The following is a 17,907-nucleotide window of genomic DNA, read 5'->3' as shown; positions in this document are numbered from 1 at the left end:
CGGCATTATACCTATGCATATTACGTCGTAGAGATTAATTAATTACTGCCTAGGGGACCGTTGCGGGTATCTAGATGGATATCAACCACCCTATTCGCCTATCGGATCACCGGGTTGCCTAATTATAACGCATCGCGAGTATAATTAATAACCAGCCTTGGCCGGAAAACTTGATTCTGCACCTGTGCCCGACTTTGGTAACGGAGCATGTACTGATCGTGATACCTTTTTGAAAATTATAAGCTGTTTTCCAACACCAGAAACTGAAATCCACGATTCTTAATCGAGTACGCTTTACAACGGCGATGACATAATCGTTCGGACTGTCCCATCGCGTCATCGATTGCCGCCGGCGGACATATTTGAAAAGCATTTTTTGCCCCACTACCGTGTTCGGATCGGACCTTTTGGCCCCGTGATAACCCCAGGAGTCAAGGACAATCGCTCGAGTCTTGAAGCGAAGCTGATAAGGCCGACTACAAGAGCGCTGAATTCACTGCAGCGAAATTGCGAGCTTACGAATTCGCCGGATGGATACACAATAATGACGGAATAGAAAAAACCGAAGAATTTGTCAATGTATGTACGTTGCAGCGTTATCGTCACCTCCCGACGACAAATGCGCGGTCAAAGTGCGTGGATAGAATCAGAAGCGAGCGGTTAAAAGGCGCCTCTGTTTCCCAGTTGAACCGGCTCGGACCAAATAAATCAATTCGTACCGAGACACCCCGTACACGTCCGCTTTGTGGTCGCATGCTCTTTTGATCTACCCCATAATTAATCCGCGAAGTAACCCGAGACGAGTATGGGCCCGGCCAGGTTCCATCGAGGCCTGGTTCTCGAACGAGCAGGACCGATGGGGTCGTTCCTATTCACCAACAAAGCTTCGAGCTCTCCATTGAAAAGGCATCGGATGAAGAAAAAAAAAACCTCTGATTAACATTTTAATCAGCGCGGGTCACGTGACAAGAATGTGTTTTATTAGCAGTAACGACCACAACCCGAACCGCGTTGTGGTTTGGCTATTGTACGTAACGTTGTTCTGTTGACTGGATGATGTCCTTGCAAAAAACAATATAAACTCTCGAAAGACCTCCTCCCGCCCCAGTCCGATACTCTACCGCATTCTTTACCCAAGTTCGTGGGATTCGAAATTCCGTTTACTTAACCAGTCCAAGTGCAGAGGCGTGGTTAATACCCGTGTCGAGAACTCGTAGCCGAATTGATCTATTCGTTTTTTGTCCTCTGCACGAGCGTCTCCGGTGATCAGAATGGTACAATGGGACAGTGCGATGATCTGGACCCGCGGTATCCGCAGCGGCTATACACAGTGCCACACAACGGCAAGGATCGATCCATCCTCCAGCCAACCAACCCTACCGACATCATCACCGGTTTGTTACCTTTCGACGAGGGAGAGGCTAGTGGTTGGTATTTGTTCGGGGTTTTTTGCGCAACACGAGACGCAGCACGTGGTGATCCATTGTTAGCTCGGCCCATGAATGAAGAATGGGGAAATGGCGCGGCACGGAATTGGGGATATGCGGTATAAACGCGCGGACAAACCGCCTCCAGGGATTCCACGATCAAGGGTATCGGGTTGGCTGCTTATCGACAATCTCGAATTGCCAACGCTGGCGTGTACGTATTACAAGTATTCGAGTGTCGATAAGGTGGTCCAGATTCGTCGTACATCGTTATTTCTTTTCTCACGCAATGGAACGTTTTCATTTCGTGTTTGCATAAATGAACGATACGCTACTGGAACACTACGTTTATGGACTACCAAATGGCACATTTTTCATCCGTCTGCTCGTGAATCGCAGTACCTACAGATAAGACGCTGGCATAAACACTGGCTCTCGTTGCCAGCTCGTGTGACTTAGGCACGACTCAAAATGATGGTATCGATGGGCTGCAGCCTGCACTGACTAAGCGAGGATGGCAAATTCCGAAATTAGCTGATATTTACGAAGCTTTCAAGGTTATATACGTCGCAGGAAATCGAGGGTGGGCTAATCGAACCGGGTGCGCGTATGCAAAGCGAATGTTTGTCTCGTGCTTTCGAAGGTGTTCCGCAGTCGAATATGAAGCTCGGTGCATCAGATATGGGTTTGGTTCAGGGTGTGGGAAGATTTGCATGCAGCTGCGTGCAACGACGCCAGGATGCGACGATAATTTGTGATTTTTACGACCGGGTCATAGTGCGCTAGTGTGCCTATTACAAGCATTGCTCGGCTAATACAGTCGTATCGCGATGCGTAATTTGTGAATTAGCATAGCCAGCCGCTCGTTTGTTCATCAACAGCTTTGACCCCGACTCGCGATCCCTACAGAGATGTGCCAACCGATTGTCGCTCCTCGGTAATCGTCAGGTGTCGCGGTGACCAGGATGCAGCTAATAACCAGGCTCACTTCAATGCTAGACGACGCTAGCTTCTCCCCTCAGTGGTCGCAATTAGTATCAACTTCCAGCAGCTCGTTATCCCACACTCTCCGTATCTGCCCCCCCCACTAATATACGTCACGGTTTTTCTGCTCTGTGAAAAGAGTTCGAGGAAGTTTTTTCGATCGTGAAACACACAGTGCGCATCTCGATGGACGGAGTAATGGCACGGTGTATGTGTAACACGAGCAAACCTGCGCGTGAGATATTACACGGGAAGGAGTCCGATCTCCAGTTTCCAGTTTCTAGTTTCCAGTTTCCAGTTCCGAGGAAACCTGCTCTGGGCTGCTTGCTTGCACGTGTTTCAGCCGCGTTATCATCAGCCAGTAAATCCTTGCGAGAAAGGGAAGGAAAGAGGAAGAGACTCGAGAGAGTGAGAGAGGAGGAGCAGGAGGAGGAGGAGGAAAAGGAGGAGGAGGAGACGTTCAAGCTGAGAGATGGCTCACACACGCGGCCAGAATCACGGCTGGCTTAGGTCTGACTTGACCTGATCCTAAAAAACATCTGTTGCCACTTACAGCCGACACCGAGTTTTTAGGGTCAAGAATCGAGGGGCCTCTCTAAAGCGTTTCTTTTCAAATCTCTAATGCTCTGTCTCGAATTTTACAAGTAACAGGTTGGAGATATTCGCAAAAAAAGAATTCAGAAGATGAAGTTATAATCGATACTCTTTCGGATACTGTCACGTGTTTTTCAGGTTAAAACACCTCTCAGTTACAGTCCCATCAAACCTCTTATTCGCTCTTTCTCTCTCCCTCTCTCTCTCTCGCTCTCTTCTAGAATGGGTTTAGAGAGGAATATAAATCAGTGAACAAATACGCGATAAACTTTGAGAAACGAGAGCCATAAAACTTGGGTTTCGTGGTTGCGCGGTTATGAGAGTAGGCGAAAGATTGTGAATGGCGAAGTCGGTAGGGACACTGCAGTCGACCGGGTGCAGCAGTTCGTTTCTCGGCTCAAGCAGCGGGTCTGCAGACCTGCGTTTGTGAAACGGGATGAGCGCGCTTTGTTGCGGTCGGAACTATTGAGTGGCTTGGTCTAAACTTGCCTAAAATAGAGGCCAATAAATTGTCCACTATCTCTCCCGGGTTAAACGCATTAAAGCGCCTGCTGGAGATAGCGCGGTCCCGTTTGTACCCGGTCCAGCTTTCTCCCTCCCTCCCTCTCGCTCGCTCTATTTCTCTTTCTCGTCCTCCTGCAGCGTTCCTCGCAGCGGAGCTTCCTGGTCCAGATCTAGCTCCTTTATTTCTTTCCTTCTTTCCATCCCGCTCTCATTCCCCACATCGTCAGAGATCCTCTCCGCGCGTTATCCGTGTCGCAAAGAGCCACTAGACGCCGCGACCGCTCCTCCAACGTCCCGACACTCGACACCCGACACTCGGCAGCCCCCGGATCGCTTCTCACTCACGATCAGCTCTTCTTCCTTGACTGCAAGTGGCCGGAGGAGCAGAAGTGTCTCTCGCGCGAAGCGGATACGGGGAGAGAATTTTATCGCTGCCTGATCCAACTGCGGGAAAAATACTGTACCTACTCCTGTAACGCGGAGGCGAAAATTTTACGCAATTAAACGAGCGATTTGCCCGCAGGTCTGAGCCTTGACATTCGGCAGGTTCAATTTTAGGATAAACAAGGTTGAACAGCGGGGCGTAATGCGAGAGACAGACGGTGACGTTGAGGAATAAGGGAGAGGTGAATTTTGGAAATTATTCCGCAATTATTCCGCAATTAAGAAGCGATTATTTATCATAGCACATAGCCGTCGCGGCGCACCGCGTGTCACCAAGAAGTTACGCGGTAATAATATTTTAACGAAGCTCGTAAACTGATTCCAAGTATCCCTCGATTCCCGGTTCCTCGTCAATCTCGTTGGCCCCTCGCCGTTTCTTAGCCACGGCGCTTCGGCCTTGGAAAAACACAGTTTGCATATTCTCCCCTTTCGCGTCTAGCTGAGGCATGGTCTGTCTTCTTCTTTCTCTCCGTCCCTCCTCGACGCGAATAACCACTTTGCCACAACCCGGCGCAGCTAGACGCAGCGCATAGTTTACAACAAAACGCGGTTGAAATTAACCGGATGGAAGTTTCTCTCTTCTCGTTTTTCTCTCCTCCTCGCGTCCGAGCGATGATGCACCGATTGAAGAGAGCCGCGCGTCGTCCTCGGATTCAAATCCGTGATCCCAAGACGAAACGCGCTAACTAGGTCGTTAGTAAGGCAATCAACTGCCACTGTAATTATTCAAGACTCGGCCTATCCAATAGTTGGCATAGTTTATTACCGCTAATTAATGGACTCCTGGGATGACCACTGCCCAACGACTCTCCAACGCCTCGTTCTTACCTACCTGACCGCGGGTAGCGAGTCACGAGTGATCCGATCCCCCTACGCACGCACCGCAGTGCCGCTCATTTCGCTTCACGGATCTTCAAAAGCGAAAGCTTTTTACCGCACTCGACGAGAAACGCACGCTCAAAGCCCTGTGCCCGTGTAACATGCTACCAGGAACCAATTTCATCGTTATGCTACGAGCCACAATCCCAGGAAGTGACGTAAAAGTAGACTTTGACATTCGGTTCGTGCTGGTACCGGTCCTTTGACAATGTTTATTGGCCCGAAACTCGTAAAAACATCAGAGAAGTTCGCCAACCTGCCGGAGCAACCTCTTGGTCCAAAGTCTTTCGTATTTACAGACTTGCCGCAATAATAAAACGTCCCCTCTAAGCCTCAGCCCAATTAACACGTGGCATATCGGTATCCGGAGAAAAGCCTCGTACGCTGATCAAAGTGAACATTCTCACTCCAATCGCTTCCGGTATGTATAATTTTGATCACAACCAAGACTGATTAATCCGTTATACATGTAATTTATCGATAAGTTATTACAGCAGGAGGTCACTGTTGATCGGACCGACAACCCCGATTTTTCTTCTCCTTTTTTACCTCATCATCCTCTCGAGTCCAATACGGCAAGTGGTTTACTGATCCGAGGAATTCCCCGGTGGATTGGAAGCGAGTGGATTTGTATTTCATTCGTTCGTTTCAATCCTGGCCCCGAAGGTTAGGTTAGGTTAGGCGGTGCCAAGAAGGTCACGAAGAGAAGGTATTCGACCAATTCGGCAATATCCCCGTGACGACAAATTAGCACTAATCCTACGTCGTTAGCGAGATTGATGTCTGGATTTCACTTTGCGAAAATGGTGACGCGGGGGGGTGGAGGAACGGCGGATGCGAGGTAAGCAGAGAGGGCGGCAGTCGGGTGAAATTCGTGGTTGTAATGAAGTGGGTAGAGACCAGGGCGAGTAAAATATATCCCTGGAGATGAGAGGAGGGCCTCGGCCACACGGGTCTGTATGACGACCGCGGATCAATCCCCGCCGGCGGCCACCCTTGGACCAAGCGACCGGACTATCATCCCCTCGCCACCCTCGATGCTCACCCCACCGCACAAGTCCGTCGAGTCTGGATTACTTGACCACGGGGACGGGAAATGTATTCTTGCGGAGAATTTCCGCCCTCTTTTTACTTCTTCCCTTTCTCCTTCTTCTCCCATCCAACTTCAACTTTCTATCCCTCGCCCTTGCAGGAGCTGGGAAAACTTACCCGTGTCACAACGCTCCTGCGGGTTCAGGTGGGTAGGTACGGATATTCCGATGATACCGTTCGGTCTCACGGCGCGAGTCGATCGCGAATTGCCGCCGAAAGAAAGAAGGAACGGAGAAGAGGGTGGAGGGCTTACAAAAGAAAGGCGGTGACCGAGGGAAGGCAGATGGGCACGGGCCTAGGAACGGGCAGAACGCGTTCGTGCTGACCCGAGCAACGCTAAAGAGGCAATTATAAAACTAACCAGAGAAAGGCACTGCGCTCCGTGATCGTAAAACTGTGAGCGGTCCCGGTCGACGCCAATCGGTGGAAGGTGATCGCCGCAGCAGGTCTTTAATACTTTGCCCAAGGCACCGTGTCATCGCTTCGCCAAGCCAAACCGTGCCAAACTCGATGAGATCCACTAGCGTTCTACAGCCGACCGGGCGAGGACCTCTGATACATTCCCTACAGTCCTTCAGCCGTCAAGGATCGATGTACGAAAACCGTGGCGTTGAAACCAACGTCGAGTTCAATTATGCTTATTTATTCATTTATTCATACGTCGTACATTCATCTCCTTAAGAAATAATTTATTCATTCAACGACCAGTACGTTCGTTCGGTTGTTCATCACTTGTATTGATCAATCGATAATTAATTCATCGGTGAACATTGTCTTAGTTAATAATCAAATCGCTCGGGTGTGATATTTACGAGTCTGTGTAATTATTGGAGTGTCTAACAACGATCGTTAGACGTTTGTCCGATACACGACAAGTCCCTGCAGCTGAACCTTGTTCCATTATCTAGCAAACGCTAACGTCGATCGATTGACCGTCAACAGCCGTGCATCGTTGACTGACGAGCTGTGCTGAGAAAGTTTTAGGGATGTGTTCACGTACACGAGGGTCGATTCGTGCGGGAGGGTTTCGCAGATCTCTCGATGTTCCTCTGCGCCGGACAAACTTGTTACTGCTCGAGCAGCTACCCTGACGCCACCGGTAGGAAATCACTCGACGGAAATCGAGATAAAGTGCGACCGCGGAACAGAAAAGAGGGATGGATGGGTGGACGGACGGACGGACGGACGGACGGATGGATGGATGGATGGATGGATGGATGGATGGTCGGATGGATGGTGTGCCCACATACTCGTCGGCGCTTCCTTGCCGTCCACCCATCCCGACGCACTAGCGCTTGACGAAGGCGGAACTACGTACGTCATGCTTTCACGCTCGAGTGTCCGTCCGATCGTCGGCCACGGGTCCATAACGCCGTCGTCTTTCTATACACCTATCCATCCATGCCTGCAGCTGCACTATGGCTCCGTAGGTGTGGTATAAGGTATTCCTCGGCGAGTTAATGCCTGGATCGATCACCGTGAACGCTCGACCCTCCCACTCCTGTATCGATAATCTTTTCCCGCAAGACAGTAAGATGGTTCTGTTACTCCCATTGTGCACGTTATCAACCTCGCCGCGGTCTTCTCTACTTCTGCATTACTAATAATGTCGTACAGCGAGAGTGAGACGTAAGCGACGTTGCATGACCATCGCCCCTTCAAATTGACAACCAATCCCAGTCGTGTAATAAACTGTCTGTACGTACCGCAGTCGAAGAACCGCTGGCATCCCGTGATATAGACACAAGTCAGGGAAGCGGGAACTTTCTTTCTCTCTTTCTTTTATGATCACCGTGCGAGCATCCTTGCAATATCTGACTCGGAATGATCGGTGACTGGAAGATTTACTCAATTGCATAACGACAAGTATGTATGTCGATAGTTCGTTCGATGAGGAAAAAAGGATGTTAAAAAAAAAGTGAAACTATAGAAGAGGGTTCACTGTGGTCTTCTTTACTCTAAGATGGAGTAAAACGTTTTTGACAAATACTGTTTGCAGTCCTCGTTGTACGTCTTGGGTTCATCCACCTGCACACCTGTTCACCTATCCGTGAAAATATTCTCCTCTCTCTAGCCGAGCTGGACTATCATCGCTTGTCAAGCAACCGACTCCCCCATGCCGTGTACCATCTGCACACACTCCAAGGTGGTCTGGTACTCATGAATTGAGTTACAATCGAGTATCCACGCGCATACGGAGTGGAATATAATCACAGCAACGTTTCATCTGGCTCCTGGACCGTCGACCTATACAGCATAGTATTTGTTTATTCTCTCGGAATTTGACAATGGCCCATGCAACTCGTCAACAATCAATTCCCCTGTATCCAGAAAACTTTCTCTCTCACCCTCTCACTCTCTTTACGTATGTAAAGAAGGTGTACACCGTATACCGTCTACGCTTCACCCAGAGCTGCAGGTGCTAACGCGCGATGCCCGGCAAGGTCTACCCACATCGATGTTCCAGGACGGCGAAGGCTCCGGCTCTGTCATCTTCCGGGCGCATGAACACACATACAAAAATTGTTATGGGAGGAGAAAAAAGACGGCTAGAGGAGATGACGCGGATGAGCGAGAGGCTGATGCCCCGGAGCGCCACACGATCGAATGCGATACAGGCGTAGGTATACTACGCGCCTCGGAGAGACCAATGATTACCTCGGGACGTGTCACCGGCGCAGATTATACACCCAGCTATTTCATTAATCCCTCGGACAGCACACGCTGTTAGATTCCGCTTCGTGGTCCGGTATTATCGGCTAAACACCGCCCTCGTTGTTGTCGTTCTGCTCCGAGCGTCTCCCATCCAACGACAGGTATCACCGTTCTCGATACCGGAGAGCACGTGCTTGTGTGCAACCACTCGCCGATGGAAAATGACGGGACAGGCTGCTCCTCCTGCTGCCCGATTTCTTCCTCCACCGGAGGAATGCCGTATGCAGGCATAGATCACTCTCGGATAGAGACTGGATGGCTAATCATAGTATCCCCTTACCAAAACCTCGGAGAAATCGTTGCATAGATGCTTCGGATCTGCACTCAAGGTCGCTGAACAAAAGTGCCTGGATCAATCCAAGAATTGCTCAATGGTTCCTCCCTCCTTCTTGACAGGAAATACGGGTTTCCGGTGGGTGAATAAGGTACGTTTGAGAAGAGATATTGTATTTTGGAAAACTACTAACTGACTGTCGATGCCAAGTTTGATCAATTTATATTTATTACATATAACTTGATTATCTGGATATTCTATCTAATCACGATTGATTGGAGGTGCTGTTTTACGATGCGTAGTCGTAACTTTCGTGAACATTCAACCATGAAATTCAATCGAATTGGTATGCCTTCTTCTGCAGCACTGTGCATAGTAGGAAATTTCTGGCTTTCTTGCCATGTTGATAAAATTCAGTTTGTCACTGTAAATCTTTAATCCTGACCCAAACCTTACGCTGCACACCGGGGTCTAAATTATCCCACCTCCGCTGGACATCTGCGCTTCTACACAATGATTTTCGATGTGAGGTCTACAGCGACCTCGGTGCGACACCCGTGTTAAGGGTTAACCACAAGTCAGCATCGTTTCTTGTCGAGAACTCACAAGACCATTTCAAAGTCCCGTTTGGTCTAAATTTGTGATCAGATTTAACCCAAGCTTAATGTTTAAACGTATTGAACTGAGTAGACTGAACGGATCCTAGATTAAAACAATTTGTGTAGATCCGATGTCCGTGTGTGTGCAACCACACGCTCGTACATCGCGGATTATATTTAGAGGAGATACTCGAGCGTGCTGATGGAGCAGATTATGACAATGTATCTCTGTGATGCTCACCTGGCTTTTCTAACGAGAGCAGTGGATGGTACTTGGCTGGCGCAGAGGGCGAAGCGCGACATTCAATCCCTCAGAACACGTAACCCTAACCCCTCCGTAGACCAGGGACTAAATTTTGTATAGCCCAAGCTCGGCGAACAAAGTTGCGGTTAAACTTGTCCTCGGCATATAACGAGGCGCAGATCGATACGGTAGCGCGACTTCCGCTCATCATCCCATGAACGGTTTCTATACTTGTAGACCTTCGTTAGGTCTCCTTAGACCCCAAAGTTTTACATCCGAACACGCGACTGGAGATGAGGTCGAGCGATCGACTCGCGTTCACCGAGTGTTTCTTTCTTTCTCTCTCTCTCTCTCTCTCTTATCCTTTCCATTTCCTTTTTTTCTGTGCTTTCCAAGAAAAAACGTGGGCATACATAGTGACGCCGGGTGGTTGCTCAACCTGCCCGGTGCGGAGAGTTTAACAAACACAAACTTACCCAAGTTACCGGCACGGGTGTATACTTACTTCTCTGGCTTGTTGTTTATCACGCCGTGGGCAAAGCGGCCAACGTTTGCACGATTTTATGATTCGACGTTTAAAACGCACGCCTGCCTATCGAACCGCGGTGCCTGCGCGGATTCTAACGGTGAACGGAAAACGGGAAAACGCCGAGCCTCCTGCATCCCATTCCCATCCCCACTCCCCTGCATGCATTTCTATAACATCTTTCGAGATATGATTGATCGTACCTTACAGCCCACTGCGTTAGATGCGGGCGGACTGTACGGACACGGCAATATTCATATGCGATTCGAACGATTCGAAGCTATCGTTGGAGTCCGCCGGGTATTGACAGCCGGCTGATAGATACGCTTTGAATCGCAGCTTCGTTTCTTCGCTATGTCAACGCGCAAACTGCACCGCGTCGAGATAATGAGCCCATTGTTAACACTCCGCGATCAAAGTGTTCGAACGCTTTTACCGAGGAGTATGTAGATACAGAGACGAAAACTTTTCCTTACATCCCCAGTTTCTGTGCTCCATTGGTACCATATCCGTTATATTTTCCTCGTCGCTTTTGTTCTCATCGCCCCATCTCATATTCCTTCTTTATGTGACATGGGTATACATACTTTGACCAATAGGCCGAAATGAATTATGCAAATTATTCGGTTATACCTTATGCCTACCTACCTACTCGACTCGACTCGACTCGACTCGACTCGACGGCCTAGCATCGCTATTTTTAGGTCCTATGCTCGCATGCAACGTGGAACGATCATGGCTCCTTAAGCAGCCGCTGAAGCCGCTGCCCCGTGGGCAGTGATGGTTATTTTTGAATCTTTAGTCGCTTTACAAGTAGCGAGGGTCAGAGGGCGCTCCATAAAATAGCATGACTTACATTGTTGCGATCGTGCTCCACCGCGAAACCTTCTCCTTCGCAATCCACCTCGGACCGTCCGATTCCCGTGAGCTTCCTCTTCTTCCCTCGCTACGACGGCCCACCCTCGGTTCGACTGCTTCCTTTTCCCCGTAACCACCCTCTCTCCCTTGCCGCATTCTTTTACGTTCCAACAATAAGACAGACTTCGGACCCGGTCCCATCGCTTTCGATAAATACATACCACCGTGGTTTGTCACTTGGACGACTACGAGGACGATCAAGACTTGGCTCCGGATGCTGTGTGCATCACGGTTCTGTATATTATCCATGAGATTACTTAGGAGGAGATACTTGAGGTTACTTATTTACTCCAACTGTATACGTATGTATCGTATAAGTCTCTTTATACCTACTGAATCTCAATATGTCCCATCGTATCATGAATATCGTCGACTGTTTGATTTAAATGATTCTTTGGAACCAAGGCGATACACGAGGATCCTTATGTGTTTCAACTCTTATGTTGTTTTATGTATAACTCTGCGCGTATTTTTTAATTTACTATTTACAGACTTTGCTTCTTTTCGTGAACATGATCAATTGAATTAACAAAATGAAAAAATGGTCTTCTCTAAGAATCTATAACGAAGAGATCAGGGATTTGTTAATTCGATTATTAGATATGTACTTGATTCATTGTGGAAGGTCACGCTCGTTTGATTTCTCACTTTTTTCTCACGTCGTAGCACTTCAATTATTATGTCTTTCGCGAAATTTATATTCAACCCAAAAATCACGACCCGTAAAATAACAATATATCGAACGGGAATCTTATCGTTCTAAATTAAAAGTTCATATTAAATTTTATCAATTAAAAATAAATAACCATTTTATGAGATTGAATCAATAATACAAAAGTCGTCAGATACACTTCTCAAACATACAACTGGAAACTTAATATTACAAGTGTAGGTTTTTGCGACGTAAAGTGATATCGTGATTGAAGTACCTACTCAATCGATAAAAAATAACACAAAAAAAAAAAATCAAAGACCGCTAATCTTTTGGAAGAATCTTTCTTTCGACCTAAACAAACTTTTTAGGGGATGCCACGGTGAAAATATCTTTTTTGATGTGTCAATATTTTTTCGCTACGATTCTTGTACAAAAAACAAAGAATTATAAAGAAGCTATTACACCGTTCTCTCTTCGCCGTACAGAGACAGCGAGAAAAAACAAGAAAGAAAAAATGCGCAGTGCCATTTGTAGCTCCGGTGAGGCGTGTAGTCGAGCGGCAAAATCTCCCGTGCAATTTTTTCATATACATCGCGGTAGATTTAACGAGATCATTGATATTCGTCGCCGCGTTAGCCGACGGCGGGTGTGGAATCGGGATCGTTGGGCGAGGTCGCGGCCGGTACAGTCGGTGGTCCGTAATCGGGGACCTCAGGACCTTCTCGCCGGCCCGCGACCCTCGGAAGGCCTTGGAGTATAAAGGTCCCAACCCCCGTAGCCGCGGATGATAGCCCTATGCCACTCTCCTATCTCAACGCGACGTAGACACGCCGTCTGCCGAGTCTGCGTGTCGAGTTCCGAGTTCGGCGATCCCGGATCGTATGTAATGTATAATGCCGATGAATATTTCTCGAAGACGCAATTGTGCGTATCGCGTTCACTTCCTCGGTCTCATTATCGTTTAACCCTCGTACGTGTGATACAAATGCTCTGCTGCGCATACTAACAACAACTACCTACGTACCTACTTTTTCGCTCACCGATCTCTGTACTAACTTGACGATTGAATCCTATACTTCCGGCATACGGAAGTAGGGATGGGTGTTATACGTAGATATTTTTTCTTACGGGGATATAGATATTAGTTAAAGTCCATGGAAAATATTGAATTATCGACGTCGTTAAGTCGGGAGGGAATTAAATTTCTGTGCCAACATCTGCCGGTCATTTATTTATACCATTTTACCATGTATTTTGTATACCTAGTAAATACGCGGACACACTTTCGGATCCAATGGAAGTAATTTAGACAGTTGAATGTTTTTTTTTTTAAGTACTTCAAGTCGGGAAGACTCGGGTTTATGACTTAATCCGTACTATTCTCATACTTTTATTGTATTTTTTAATTTAAAATTCATTATTTTACGTGTTTTCGCTGTGATGATATTTATAAAAAGTAAATACATATTACCAAGTTTGATAATAAATCTGTATTTTCTATTAAATTTCTCGCTGTTAATAAAAATGATTAATTCATTTCAATTTACTTAATTTCATGTATTTTAAATCCTCATATTTTATACTTATACTGAACGCATGCGCCTGATGAACAAAATAAAAATAAGTGAGAACTGTGTGGTAAAATTTGTCAGCGATCACGCTAAACAGAAAGCACACACCAAGTATATATAATCAAAAAGTATCTAACGCTTCAATAGTCCTATAAGAAAACGGCAATACACAACGATGTTACTGACATCGTCTAATTTATTGATCAACAAACAGTAGGGATGCAAAATTCCGTTACCTTCGGATTGCAAGGGCGGGGAATCGGTGAAATTATAAAAAAAAAAAACAAAAAAAACAAAAAAAAACAGTCTTTCGTCTGCTTCTCCGGACGCCAGTCGGCCATCCAGTTGGTACAGAGATCAGTGCTTTCACTTCATCGTCGCAATTCTATGCAACTTGTACGCACTCCGAGGAGTTAATCGCTTCGGACCTCTGCAGGGCAACAGGGTGTATCTATCTCGTTGACCCGATATTCGTGTCGCTCGTTGCTCTTGTACACAAAGCCGCACGTTAGTGCCTCTCTATTTTTATTTACGTCTGTTTATTATATATAATATACTATGTAGGATTTATGAATTTATTTTATACAGCAATTTGTTTCAAGATCATTCAATTGACACGCTCTTTCTTATCTACACACGTTATGTCGATATAATTGTTTGAATTTTTTGCACGGTACAAGCGGTAAATTTAACACAGATATCTGCTAAGTTATTGCTGCTGTTGTTTTTGCTTACTTTTTCTCATTCTTTGCTTTACTGAATAAACGTTTATGTCACGTTTTACAGATTGACAAGTTCCCGATTTCCAGTGAAAAAGTTAGGATGGACAGCAGTGATCTTCGGTTAAATCCTTCTTTTTTTCAGTCAGGTTGGTATTGAATAATATTCTTCTAATGAAAATTGCTTACTGGTTTCGGTTGGCATGATATTTCAATCGTATTTAAATTGAAAAAAGAGTGTCGAATAACATTAAATTTTATATCAATTAGAAGAACAGTCCTTTTTAACACACCATTAAAATGATAATCAACCTCGGAAAATGCTCTTCTCCTTCTTCTTGAAAAAAAAAAGAACAGAATTTCGAATTCGTGCCCAAGATGTATAACCCAAAATCGTAAAAACGATTGGATTCAATTAAAAAACGTGTCGCCTTTGTTCTTTATGCAGTAATTTTTTAGGGTTCTTTCCAAATTCCATCTTCTTCTTCTTCTTCTTCCTCTTCTTCTTTTGAGATCAGAGCGGATCAAGATACAGCAATATAGTAACCAACACGCTTATTGGAGATTACCGAGCTTAAGCCTCGACGAAGACAAAAAAAAAAAGGTGAATTTTATTTCTGGCAAAGCCATAGGATCTGAGTTTCGAGCGAATGGAAAAAAGGCACGAGCAAAAAGAGAGAGAGGAATAGCGACTGTGGAAAGGAGGAAAGGAAAAGAGCACGTGCGCCGCAACAGCGTCTCGTGTGTCACAAGGGCTTCCCGACGTGTGCATATGTATATATGTATATTTAAAAAACTTTATGGTCCTGCCTCTCGTCTCTTACCGCTTTCTACCCCCGTCATTCTTCCCCTTCTCCTTCCTATTTTTCACCATGGGATACCGGTAGGATTTACTCGATTTTGCTGTTTTTTTTTTAAACTCCAAACTTAACTCTCCAATCTCCCTCTTCGTTTATTTATTTTCTTACATCTCTTCTTTCTTTCTTTCTTTCTTTATTTCTTCATATTTTTTCACCGACTCTTCACACTTTTTACACAACTCGTTAATTTTTATAGCACAGGCAATATCAGTCACATGTATCCATATTATATTCCCCTATAATCGTCCTGCGACATTCGGATCGTTTCCGTTTTGGCCTCTCCTCGTCTTTTGCCGCACGTATCGTACTCTGAAAATATTAATACTTTCCCTCGAATTCAATTTTTTTCTTTTCCTCATCGCTCTTGACTTATTCCCCCGTCTTGTGATAGTCACGTCATACCTACCTGTGCTCTTTTTACTTTACCACTCTCTTTCTGCACCGATCCTCACCGGTATACCAGGACGAGTAACATAAATTTCGGCGGGTCAGTAGTTAGGCACTATATGTCGAACGGAATAAAATATATCTGCTTGTATCGTAAATTCTCTCCCTTGCGGAATAATTTCGTCTTCTCGTTTTTTTTTTTTTTTTTTTACTCGGGAGGCGAATCACGAGATTCCGCTTTTGCTTTTACCTTCCACTTTTTTTTCGTCGTTTTCTCTCCCATCTCTGCAGACACTTTTTTTTCACCAACTTTACGCATATTTACCCTTTTTTTTTATCGGTTTCATGTTATATTAAAATCGTTGCGATTCTTTCGTTTTTCCTCTGAATTAAATTCATTCAATTTTTGATCCGGGAAGTAGAAACAAAGAAACAACGAAGGCGTCAATCGTTTCAACAATTAATTAATCAATTAATTAATTAACTTTTTCCAGTCTCCCTCGTCAAGATAATAATCCCCGAACGAAGCGAAGTGCAAAGGGTTGGAGAAAAATACAACCCGGTTTCACGGTGGTGAATTGCGATAAAAAAAGGAAAGAAAAGAACAAAAAAGAAAAACGAACCCATTTTATGACTTCAATCAGTTCTCCGTCGAATTAAGTTTCTGAATAGGTACTTGACGATTCACATCATCGTATTTTCAAAATAAATAGCGAGATTGAAAAAGAAGAGAAAACGTAATTGCCGAGGTATCGTGATAGTGGAAGAAAAATTTAGTATAGTTTTTTACTTTTCATCATGTTTGATGGTATCAGAAAAATATTGGTTTCGGTCGAAAATCACTTTTTCTAATTGCAACGAATCTTTGCGTTTTCAAACCTCTAGAATCCGAAAAACAGTATTTTCATAAAATATCGTTCCGTCCGACAAACTCCCGCGATGATCGCGAAAACTGCTCGATGATAAGATATAAAACATAACGTTACAACGAAATGATTGGCATGAAAAATTGCCATGTCCCGTTTAATTTGAAATTCCGATTTTACCACAAACAAATCGAATTTCAATGTCTTATCGACAAGCGTATATTTCTTCCTCCTTGTTACTTTTTCTAAATAAACGATTATGTTTTTCCCAGTCTATATATATATACATGTTTTATATATTTCTAATTTTTCTTTCGTAAATTTTTCATTCGGCTGCTAATTTCTATGAGTTTCCCAATTTTCACTCAATCGTTTTCAAGATCGTCGCGAAAGTTTTTCGGACAGACCGATAGATTCTTTCCTTTTCACGGCGACGAAAGGTGTCGCGAAAATACCGTTTTTCCGGCTCGTTTCTTTCCTCCTTATTTTATTGCCTCGGCACGTGTACGTTTGTATAATACGACCGTAATCGTTATCGCTAATAATGAAGAGACGTATCCAGATTACACGTTCATCCATTCCTTCGCCGGCTAGGCTTTCCTCGCCGCGCCTTTGACTCCCCATTTTTCTTCCCCCCATTTTTCCTCTACCTCCATTCTTCTCGTCCTCTCGACGTCGCGAGGTCTAGGCAGACAGAGTTTGTAATGCGAGGCGAGTTTATCTGTTTTTCCATTCCCCCGGCCTCTCGGCCCCTCGCTGATTACCCCTCAACTTTGCCGAACGGTGTTTCAATCTCCATAATGACCGCTCCTCGCTAACTCGGCGCTGCATTCAGCCGTGTCTGCAGTTAGTTGGGTGGATGCGGATAATAACAGTGATACAGAAATATGTCTGCATGTGCTCGATGTGTCTGTGTCCGAGTCTACGCTGCAGTCTGCAGATTGCGCGTATTCTAACCTGCAGAAAACACTTTTTTCCATCTATCGTACCTAACTACCTGCCTGTAATGCAAACCTACGTTGCGCCTCCGTGTCAGAGAGCGAGGGAGAGAAGAAAAGAGAGTTTCTGAAAGTTGGTCATGCATGCATTTTCGATAGGCCGCAGTGTCATCGTTCCGGTACAGCGATACGAAACCTCCACCATGATCTTGTTTTTCTATCTCAATCTGAATACAATTGTATAATCAAATGTCACCGAAAGTTTTCAAATTTTTCACAAAAACATTAACGTGCTTGTTAAAAATTAATTTAATTAAGGTAACGGTTCGTTTAATGGGGGTTGAAGTTCGTTACACATTGACGCGAGAATAAAGATTGAAAGACATCGACATTCAGTTTATTTCAACTGTAAAACGTTTAGGGGATGCCAAAAATCAAGATAATAATACCGTTAATTAAACCCCTAAAATCTAGTAATTACTTGACGAAGGGTAACTCAATTTTTGTCTTCATATTTTGTTGCTCCAGTGTTATGAATTTAAAGTTCACGTTCAGTTTATTTCTGAAAAATTTGATGAAAGCTGATACACTGATCACCATTGAAGGGGTGATAAAATTCCATTTATTCCCGATTCAACCATAAAGTTAGCTTTTTTAACCTAAAAAGCGGGACGAAAATGGCATATTTTTCCCTAAAACGCATTTGCGGGA

General features: G+C 45.1%; 1 long non-coding RNA gene across 4 annotated transcripts in view; it reads left to right on the top strand.

The window, feature by feature from the left end:
• LOC124183633 overlaps positions 1-17,907 on the top strand; it is a 184,667-nt gene that overhangs the window by 153,600 nt on the left and 13,160 nt on the right. For 3 of the 4 annotated variants that reach the window (XR_006871020.1, XR_006871018.1, XR_006871017.1), the window contains one exon: positions 14,213-14,294. The exons of the other annotated variant lie outside the window; for it this stretch is intronic. This is a non-coding gene — a long non-coding RNA (uncharacterized LOC124183633). The remainder of the gene's footprint in view (positions 1-14,212; positions 14,295-17,907) is intronic. 4 annotated transcript variants of the gene reach the window in all.

This window comes from Neodiprion fabricii, chromosome 5, assembly GCF_021155785.1.
Source record: "Neodiprion fabricii isolate iyNeoFabr1 chromosome 5, iyNeoFabr1.1, whole genome shotgun sequence".
Classification (NCBI taxonomy): Eukaryota; Metazoa; Arthropoda; class Insecta; order Hymenoptera; family Diprionidae; genus Neodiprion; species Neodiprion fabricii.
Note: the sequence above shows the minus strand (reverse complement) of the source record. Positions and strands in the feature narration are given on the sequence as shown.